Source organism: Austrofundulus limnaeus, unplaced genomic scaffold, assembly GCF_001266775.1.
Source record: "Austrofundulus limnaeus strain Quisiro unplaced genomic scaffold, Austrofundulus_limnaeus-1.0 Scaffold37, whole genome shotgun sequence".
NCBI classification, from domain to species: domain Eukaryota; kingdom Metazoa; phylum Chordata; class Actinopteri; order Cyprinodontiformes; family Rivulidae; genus Austrofundulus; species Austrofundulus limnaeus.
In genome coordinates this window covers 1,593,176-1,603,588 of record NW_013952439.1, presented here as the reverse complement: position 1 = coordinate 1,603,588, position 10,413 = coordinate 1,593,176, and the positions used below count along the sequence as shown (strand labels likewise).

At 36.3% G+C, this 10,413-nt stretch overlaps 1 protein-coding gene across 4 annotated transcripts in view; it reads right to left on the bottom strand.

The window, feature by feature from the left end:
- The window catches only part of npas2 (neuronal PAS domain protein 2), a 44,259-nt gene that overhangs the window by 20,356 nt on the left and 13,490 nt on the right, over window positions 1-10,413 (bottom strand). The window contains exons 1-2 of one of the 4 annotated variants that reach the window (XM_014006767.1): window positions 6,998-7,364; window positions 6,839-6,869 (exon numbers count right to left, since the gene is read on the bottom strand). The exons of 1 other annotated variant lie outside the window; for it this stretch is intronic. The gene's annotated coding sequence lies outside the window, so the exon portion shown is untranslated. Of the gene's footprint in view, window positions 1-6,838; window positions 7,365-10,413 lie in introns of those variants that run through there. 2 more of the 4 variants (XM_014006765.1, XM_014006766.1) reach the window with 2 other exon arrangements.

Below are 10,413 nucleotides of genomic sequence, written 5' to 3'. Positions count from 1 at the left end.
GATGTAATATTTTCCCAATAATTATCACAAAACCCAAAATAAGTAAAAAAATAAGTATTTATATTTTTGTATAGGCTGTTTATTGTCAGAAAACCTGTGTTTTTAGGGTTATTAATGAAGTTCGTGTACTCAGACCAGTAATATTTGGGGTCACAAGTTTTTGCCATGGATATTTTGTGGGTCAGAAGACAAAAAGTTTGGGAACCACTGGTCTAAACTATAAGAAGCACAGACATCTAATACAACCAAACAGAGCRGTTCTTCAACTTAAAACCAAATCACTTCACATATATGTTGAGTATAGTACAGGAAACGAGGAAGTACCTGAGGCAAAACAACCAGATACTGTTGCTACATCCATCATTTTTAAGATAAGGCTCACACTTTTAACAGAAATGTGGTGCAGCTCTTAATAATTTACTTAAAATAAGCAGCTTTGAGGACAGTAGCTGATAAACTTCGGCACCCTTTCACTTCCAAGAAAGCAGTAATTTCTGATAAGACTTTTCTCCCTACAGAAGTCATTTCATTATCTTGGACCTTGTGCTTGTCGCCCACAGCCTATATGGAGATGTGAACTGTATATGGTTGGTCCTTAAGCACACCTTTGTCCTAAACAACCTGAGCAACAGATAAATTATTCAGCAACGCTGCACTTATTAGTGGTGCGAGTCAAGCTAGTGTGCTCCAGCTGTAAGTTTGCAGCCACTGTCAGCAGAAACGTCAGCTTCATGTTTACCTCTGATCAACACTTCACACGRCTGCTGACATGATTTATACATTGGTGTCATTCTGCACAGCAACATGAATAAAATACACATGTTCACACTAGATAACGTGATTCACATTATARTTTCCTTAAAATGAATCAGAATATCAGATTATTGGCTCATCASTGTGAAGGTTTGTAAAAAATGCCTCCAAAAAAAGGAAAGTAACTCACTCATGCTTTACTGTAAAACCCTTTCAGTCCTCAGTGTTTTTCAGGAGGAATAAAAACTCTCATACATTTATTTTAGAAGTCACAAATAACATTGCCTCGTTAATATTAGATCAGGGTTAGGGTTGGTGTAGTAATCAGAGCATGAACTGAGTCATGTAGCCAATAAAATAAAAAGTTGCAGCTATAACTGTGATGCTGAAACAATAACATATATTTATTATTAATGCAGCTCAAAGATTGTTGGATTCATCAGCCAATTAATGAACCTTAAAAAGGCTAGTTCAAATCTTTTGAGGTGGGGTTATATGTACACGTTATGAACAATTGCTATCTTACCTGTTGTAGATAGTTCTTTGAGCATCATTCTGACAGGACTGACGAGATAAAGGCTAGGTCAGAGACCAATTAGATTGCTGACATTTTAAAACCTCAACTTGAACACAAATTCAGTGTATTATGTTTTTCTTTAGACCTTATGCAAGTCACCAGTTCTGCATAAATGGTTATTGTAAAAAAAATAGTGCATCGTTTCTGCTGGAACACCTCAGTATCAGAGGGGCTACAGCTGCTTCTTGCACTTTCAAATAACCACAGTTTTCAATGTAAATAACCACATATTGCAATATACTGTTAATATTTATAAAAGGTGTATAAAAATGTTATTAAATGCAATGAAATGTTTGGAGATATTTTAAAATGGCAGCAACTCACTTTGGTCTTGAATACGCTTATCAATTTAGACAAAAACTTTTTTTCCAAACTGAGTGGATTCAAAGAGCTATCTACAACAGGTAAAATATTGAGCATTCATAACCTTTGCAAACTCACTTGAAAGGATCTGAACTAACACTAATTTAAAAAAAGAGTGCCATATCTCCTTCCCACCCCTACCAACAATGACACAAATAGAAAAGAGCCYGAGGGAACAGAGCTTCACAATACAGACAATAAAATTAATTGGCTCATAATGACTTTAATATTTTCCAGCTTCATTTTCTCTGTTTTGCAAATAAAGCTTCTCAACAGCTGAAGGAACAACAATGGTTATTTTATGAAATTCTGTGTGCGCACAGCCAAATTACAGCGAAAGGACTTGTAACAATTCTTAATACTTTAGTGATAAATTTATTTTATCCTTCAACCCTAACAAGGACAGGGGAGGTGAAACCACACATTGCGAGGTTAACAACTGAGAATTCACGGCCTTTATCGGGAAACCCGAACTCGCACAGGTCGTTTGAGTTGAAGTTCACGATAAACAGCACAATAATTCGCTGTAGAGGAGGAGGAGGGAGCAATGATGGTGATGTATGTTACTTTATGTTTACAGGCAACATGCTCAAAAGAAAACTCAATGAACTAAAGTTGTAGAAAGACTGGGGGAGGGCTGTTAAGAAAATAACTCCTAAGAGTCCAATACTCTTCCTAAAGATGGTGGTGACGGTTGTAAATCACTTCCTGTTTCATTATGACATTGACCCTAATCATCYCTGCTACTTTGTCCTCAGCGTTTCATGTTGCTGATTAGTCCACCTGTTTGCTATCAGTCACCCCCTCCTCGGGTCCACGTACTCCGTTTCAGTCAGCTCTTGCTAAGTTCATTGAAACAACTGCTCCAAGTTCATTTAAGTCCGAGTTCAGGTTTTCACCTCAGCTTGTTCTCCAGTTTTTTGCCTTCTTGGCTTGTCTTGACTTTGATGTTTGCTCATAATTTATTTTTTTCTCCCTTTGGTTTGTTTAACAAACTCATCTTTGGCTGAGTTCTTGTCTGTGAAGTTTGTCACTCTGACGCTCTGTTTGGTTTTGACCCCTGTTCTGCAAATAAACCTAACTGTTTGGATTATATAAGTCGGTTCTTGCCCTGCCTTTCAGGTCAGCACAAGCAAAGTTTAATTTGTGAACGAAAAGAAATGATTTTCAGTACAAGTTTTTTTATGTTTAAGCTTGCATCTGATATTCAAGCCCTGAACCTTCAGTAAAMTTAAAAATGTGTTAAAACTATGGGCTGTTGTTAGGTGGTGGTTTGACATTTTGTAAAATCAGTGTTTAAAAAAATCAGCGCTTCTTGTAAAAATAAAAGCATATYATGTTYCACTTTGCACAATTTCATGATWTAGTGGGMGTTAAAGTCAAAGTATGTGTTGTGAATGACTCTYAGCTACTACCAAATTAAATWTTGGTTTAATATTTGYTGAATTAACCAAGTTCTACCCAATATTGCGTTRGCTAATGTTGATTAGCCRTGGCAGCCATCTTGAACTGCACTAATTTCAAAAGTTGATCAGATTTAGACGTACATCCAACAGTTTATTCCTGAAAGTTTCATTAAAACCTGTCATGGTAYTCATGAGATATTTTGCTAACAGCAAACAAGGTTGAATCCTACAATTAATGCCAGATTTTTAAGCTTAGATGTTGTTTTCGATGAGTAGCATTAAGAGTATTTGCTGTGAGTTATTCTCAGCTACTACCACTGCCAACCAATAAGAAGCATAGTTTGAAGGATTTTCAGCCACAYGTGATTAAGCCCAGATTAATCCAACACGTCTATATTAGTGAAATGCATAAAGTTAGGATGTGCATTTGATGCTATGTGCATGATGTTGATACGCAGCAGCGTGTTGCCAATAATCATGTTCATAAAAGTCATAAAACAGATGGTGAGAAATGTCAGCTTTTTCTTAACAATGCTTGGAATTGTTTCAGCACAGATGGTGTTTACATGGTCATCAGCACCGTGCAGTTCATCAYTACTCTGTAAACTCCCATTAAAAATCCATTTTGGTTGTGCTAAAATTATTTAAAAATAAATAAATAAAAAAACAGGCAGATACTAACAAATTAGAGTTTCTATATTTCTCATTAAAGAAATAATGAAACACATTTAAATAAAAATATTAAAGTTATTTGATGAACATTGGGAGATTGATGTATTAAACTTTATATTCCTGAGTAAATTTTAAATCTCTGCAGACAGAGTTTCTAAAAATAGAGCAGGATTTAACTAACTTTTAATTGGCTGGATCAGCCCAAACAAATGTTTGATTTTATTTTCTATCAATTGTTTTAGTTTATGCTTCATTACTGTCCAGTCTCTGCATCACGAAGCACGTTTTGCTGTAAATCAGTGGTAAAGCAGGTCTTGTAATTGGAAGGGCATCGATCACCACGTTAAACTGTCCTTGGGGAGGACCCCAAACTCCCCACTGCCACCAATCTGCTTATGGGAGTCTGAAAACAAAAAGGAGAGCTTTACGGACATTTTCAATACAAAACAGACGCCAAGTGAATTTGTCTGAATAAAAAACTGACTGTAGAGTTCTTTGCAGAACATAGATGAGGTGAAAAGAGGAAATATGTGTCTGTTAGAACCGTTTGCTGCTTGAAATACGGGGTGAGTCAAAAGTCTCAGGACACCCTTTTATTTCAGAAACAAAAGGAAAAATTACATCTCTAAACACCCCAGCAAGTAATGGGTGTCATTTTTCTCCTTTTGTTTCTGAAGTAAAAGGGTGTCCTGAGACTTTTGACTCACCCTGTATATTGATATCAAGCAACAAAGTTTCCCCCACAAGTTGAGCCACTTCAAATACGAGCCGTGGGGTCATCACTTAGATGGTAAACAAACCGTGAGAAACATCAAACTTGGTTTTTAAGCACATTTTTTAAAAACAAAACAAAATGTCTCCAGAAATACGACAACTTTTAGCATTTCAAGTGCTTTAAACCTGTCTGGCCAAGAGACACAAGGCTTTATTTGAATAAAACCTTCCCTAAATGGTCATAAATGTATAGACTTTTACATTTGAAGCTTTAATTACTTTAAAAACCAGGATGTAAACATTATCCGCAGTTAATATGTTAAACAACAGTGCAGCGTTAGTCAGCAATACCACAGACGTGCATGTTGCAAATAAATAAAATAATTCAGGTCCTCTGCTACACATGAGCAGAAATCTGTTCTGCAGAATGAAGGCTCAAAATACATCAAATGTTAACCATGGCGTAACACAGCCTGTTATATATCTGCCATGTTTCCACTGGATGAGTCAAAGAGCTGTGAATTATATAAAGCTGTTTAACATTCTGTGTAAATGCTACAATCCTGAAATAACGCAGTAACACAAGTTTTAACGCACAGCAAATCAAATCAGGTCAAACGCTGTGAATGAAAGGAAGATTCCTGCATAACATTCCAGAAAAACTACAACAGGCCGCAGCCGTCCGAGAGCTAAAACACTGCTCTTCTTGTTCACACGTTGAGAGACGAGCTGAAGATAACCGCTGATGAAACGTCAGAGTCTGGACTCCCAAACAACAGCTGTGCTCCTGTCCCGAAGGCTCCGGCTCATCAGTAAAACACTAACTGGACCCCAGCTCRTTTCGTTTCGGTCCATGAGAAAATGTTTAACTGCAGGTCTGTTGTTGCTTTCCCCTCAAACTRCACAGCAAACATTAATCACTACCTGATGATGTTTATTTGAAAATTCAACCAGGAATTTAGTTTCATTAGAACACATGAGCAGCAACAGATACCCACAGGATAGATTTAGACTGGGAAATAAATTCAAATAGCCTGTTTTTAAGCTCTAACATGTTTAAGAGCGTTTRTGAATGTGATAGAAGTCAGGTTCCCACAGATTAATAAGGAAGCAGGAAGCTTCAAAAATGAAGGTAAATGAATCACAAATTCCCGACAGTCTAATTGGCAAGTTAAATAGTTTAATAATTATCACCAACCACACAAGGCGAAACAGCTATTATGTTTTTGTGTCTGCTTCTCAGTCTGTTTGCAAAAGATCTCCTGATAGAGATGACAGTTTACTAATAAAACTCATTTATAAACTTAGCACAAAACGTAAGGAAATGTGGGATCATTCTTTTTGTTGTAACAATGATTCTTGGCAATAAATGGTGCCACATATTTAAGGAACATGCACTTGTKGGATGAGCAGAAGGTTATTTTTCTGCAGTTTCTATTGACACTTTTGAGCTGCTGCCAAACAGGTGCCTGGTATAAGATTTATTGCCAAGAATCATTGTTACAACAAAGAAATAATCAACTAAACACATATGTCCTGCTGAGTATAGACGCTTTTGTATATAAGTCAATTGAAAATAATGGTGTAAATGACCAAAAAAAACAGAGCTGACCGCTTATTTTGAACACTGGAAAATAGTTGAACCAATAACAAGTGCATTAGAAACTAAAAAACTCCATTACAAAGCACAAAATTGGTTAAAAGCCTGTGATATTGAGCTAAAATTTAATGTGGTAGTAGTTATAGGTTGTCTTCAACCCAAACTCTGAGCACAATCTCACAAAATCTCGTAATTTCTCGCGAGATCGCACCATTAACGCGCTTTGATCGAAAAATCTTTAATTCTGTCCCCTCTTAAATTAAAAATAATTTAGTATAAAAGTCTGGCATCATAAGCTGGCGGGCACTATGCATCCTTTGAAGGAATGCTGTGGAATTTTAAATATTCAWCCGAGCGTGTTTAAACAGTGAGTGCTCTGCTAAGCAAAAAATAATATTAAAAAATATTTATGAGAAAATATAAACATGAAAACAGTGGAGCTCAGTACATTTACAGCTACCAGACCGAACGTTTCTGGTAACTTTTACCTTTCTTTCAATAATTGTCAGCAGAGACATAAAAGTAATTTAAAAAACAGGTAATTTCCACCATAACCAGGGATTTCAGCTAAAAACAAGTAAGCAACATTCAGGAGCTCTCGGTAAATGTCGGAATATTGAGCTTCCTAGGAAAAGTACACGCGCTGGGATGAAAAGAAGCACTAAAACAACTAATAAAGCAGTCGACCAACTATGAGAGCTGATCACAAACAGCGGCAGTGAGGACACAAGTGAAGACAAAGTGACAGCATACCTGAACGAGTGTCCACAAATAAAAACCCGGTCTGAAGTTTAATCATCGGTCCCATCATGTTTTATWAGAAGAAAAAAAATGAAACTAGCTTAGCTCAACTAGCGCTGAACGACTGCGTTAAATTGCACAACAAGTTATTAACGTGGTGTTATTAATCACCGGTGTGCTTCCTGATGTCCGCAGTGACGCTCCAGATTTATCCACAACTCTTAAATGAAATAAGAAATCCCCCGGGTGCGCGCGAGCTGCTCGKTTAATGCTCCAGGTATGTCAGAGTGGTCCAACATCCTCGGCTGGTCGCGGCTCGTAAACAGGACCGGGCGGCTGGGAGCACAGAAAGTAGGTCAGCTGGTAGCTCAATACTAACGACGACAGAGGTCTGAGTAACAACAGCCGAGAGGAACCTGCGCTGACAGGCATTAAGAGGCCAGGTTGTAATCTTAAACACAAGCTTTATGCGTAAATAACAGCCTTCAAATATGCACCGAATAACCCACATATGATGAACTCGGGAACCCTGAATGGTACAGTCTCAGGAGGAGGGGGGTCCTCTGGCAAAAGTAGGACTCACTAATGTTAGGCAAGGTTCACGTTTTTTTTTATTTATTTATAAATATCACATTAAAAAAGCTTGCTTCTAAAGCTGAAGCAGACTGGTCTATTTAGTGCTTTTAAGATGATACCATTAATTCACACGAGAGGGTCAGTATGAAACATGCCCATCAGCAAAACAAGACGTTTTTTTTTTTTTTTTTGTTTTCCCCACGCATTTCCTCTAGGTGTGTGTTTAACAACTTCCTGGTTGTTTTGTTTTTCTCTCTCTGACGAAGTCCCAAATGTAGGTCAACTGTCTGCATGACTTATTGGATTCAAATATTTTGCCTSTGTGTAATCATTACACAAGTGGATAGTCAAAGGTTGAGAGCCTTTAAGAAAATCTGTTTACTTTGGGTTAAGAAGGGCAACTTCTGCCTGTAAAACAACTCTTGAGTGTTTAATTGACACAATTATAGGCAGATTTAGTTTTCGCTTTATATCATTAGGATTGGTAGGATGACTGTGCAGCATTTAAAGTTCACACAGGAGGAAATTTTGATTTATGATAAAGCAGGATGTTTTTTTTCTCGGTGTGGGTAACTTTTAGCAAAATATTTAATGAACAATTGGAGGGATTTAATTGAAACTTTCAAAAAAGAATCACTGACTGTACATTAATAACTAATTACCTTTTGTAGTCACCTAACCACCASAGCTAATCAACATTAACCAGCACAAAAATGGCTCTAACTAGGTATTGATCAGTGCAATATTTTCAATTCAACATCAATTCAGAAAATCCTATTMGATCCACAACTTTTATTGTGCTAATGCTTTTTATTTGAAGATATTTTGTTTCTCCAAAATGTTAATGAATACCATTTCTATTTATATGGGAAAGAAAACAAATGTCTAAAAATTATCCACAATCACTGTAATGATTTGTGTACTTATTATTATAAAATTGATACTGAAGCACTTAATGCAATATCAAATCGAACTAAACGGTGACACAAAAATATGTAAATCAAATTTAATTGTGAGGTTTTTTAACAATATTCAGAACATATGCTCGAAGCGTAACAGCTTGTGTGAAATATTTTCAAGGTTTGATCAAAACGACAACAGCTTTGATGTTTCTCAGATATAAGACGACCTTAGTCTAAAACTCTTGCATGAAAGGTGGCGGGTGGTATGCATTCCTTTTTTAATAAACAGTATGCTTTAAGCATATATTGAATGTTTTAAAATAAAACCAATGATTAGGGTTGGGCAAAATTTGCTAACAAATTGATCATGATTAATTGTGGCATTTAGCCGATAACAAATAAAATGACAGCTAATAGATGACATATGCACTTGCATGTAACGTTGTGGCCTTTGTTTGCATTTTCTGGCTTTTCTCGTGCTCTGGTTTATGTCGGTGTTTCAGATGATCGTTGGGTTAGTGTTAGCATTAGTTGCCTTCCACCATTGGACTTACAAGCACACCTGATAGTGACGGAGTGACGCACACAGAAATACGTCATCACATCACACTGATTTCATTGTTTTTCTGATGGTTAATTGAACACGAAATTTTGCCCAACTCTCCCAATGATTACTTTTCCACGAGTTAATTTGCCGTGTCAGTAAATAACTTTACACGTTTCTGATTTTTTTATTTTATTTTGCAGTTGTTTTTATACTTGTGATTGTGAAGCTCATCCAGGGCTTTATTGTTACCTAGTGATGATTGGATCATTTTTCTATTTTTGACCTACAATAAATTAACCAAAAACGTTACAGTAAAACTTATGTGTGAGACTGCAGGTCTTGCATGGTCATCGTGACAATGATTTAATGTTCAACAAGTTTATTGTTTATCATTTTACTGAAGTAGTTCAGTGTGCTATTATTTTTATTATAAGCTCATTATCACACATTACACTTCCCTCTGTTGAGTATTAACATAGTTTTGTCTGATGAGTTTCTGGCAACAGATCAATACCTTGTTTGTAATGGTCAGACATCAGGGCTGTGTGTTGAAAACTCTACTTCTGGATTTTAACATGCTGCTTTATGAAGACCTGTCGTCTGACTGAAGAGTTCCCATATCATGAAAGTACTAACACACTTTGAGTCCATGATACGAAGCATTAAAGTTATAGTTCAGAGCTTTTAAAGTGGGGTTCTGTGAAAAGGTTAAGAACAGTTAATATCTTACCTGTTATAGATAGTGCTTCGGTTTGAACAAATAGGTTTCCTCACCTTCACAATAAGACCCTACATTCTGGTGTGAACTATGACTGTAAGCATTCGCTACAATGCCACTTCAAATAATATGAGCTCTTATTTGGTTCAATGATGAATGACAGCAAGTAAAACAATGTGTCAAAAACAACATGATTAAATAAACTAAACCACAAGGAAATGTGGCCCACGAGAGCTTTAAACATGCATTAATGTCTTCAAATAAGCATACTTGCTTTAAGGCTATCATTGACCATAAACTGCACCTCCCATAATGCATGTAGATGTAGATTATCCAAATGACAACCCAACGCAAGACGGAGGTAACATGGTTCAAAAGTAGCYRGCAGCCAGARAARTTTGCTGTGAAAAATCTACATTTTGCTGAAYTTCACCAGCTACTTTTGCTGCGGCCCAGTTGTACTGGGAAGTGGGAATTTCCCACTTATAAGTCGTAAATATAAACAGGAATGCCCCTCCAGTGGGAATTCCCTGTTGAGTRAAACTAAAGTGAGTAAAACTATTTTATTTGTAATTTAATAAGTATTTTTGTATTATTTTATATTTAACATTTAGCCAGTTGTTTATTATTTATTTCCTTTATTTAACCAGGAAAGTCCCATTGAGATTAAAAACCTCTTTTTCAAGGGAGTCCTGGCCAAGAGGCAGCAAAAAGTATACATTTACATAAAAATTACACAATTAAAACACAACACAAACAATCACTAGTAAAAACATTGACAGTTCAAAGAATTTTTGTATTAGTCCTAAGTGAGTTTTCTAATTGCTTCAGTATCATCCTATAG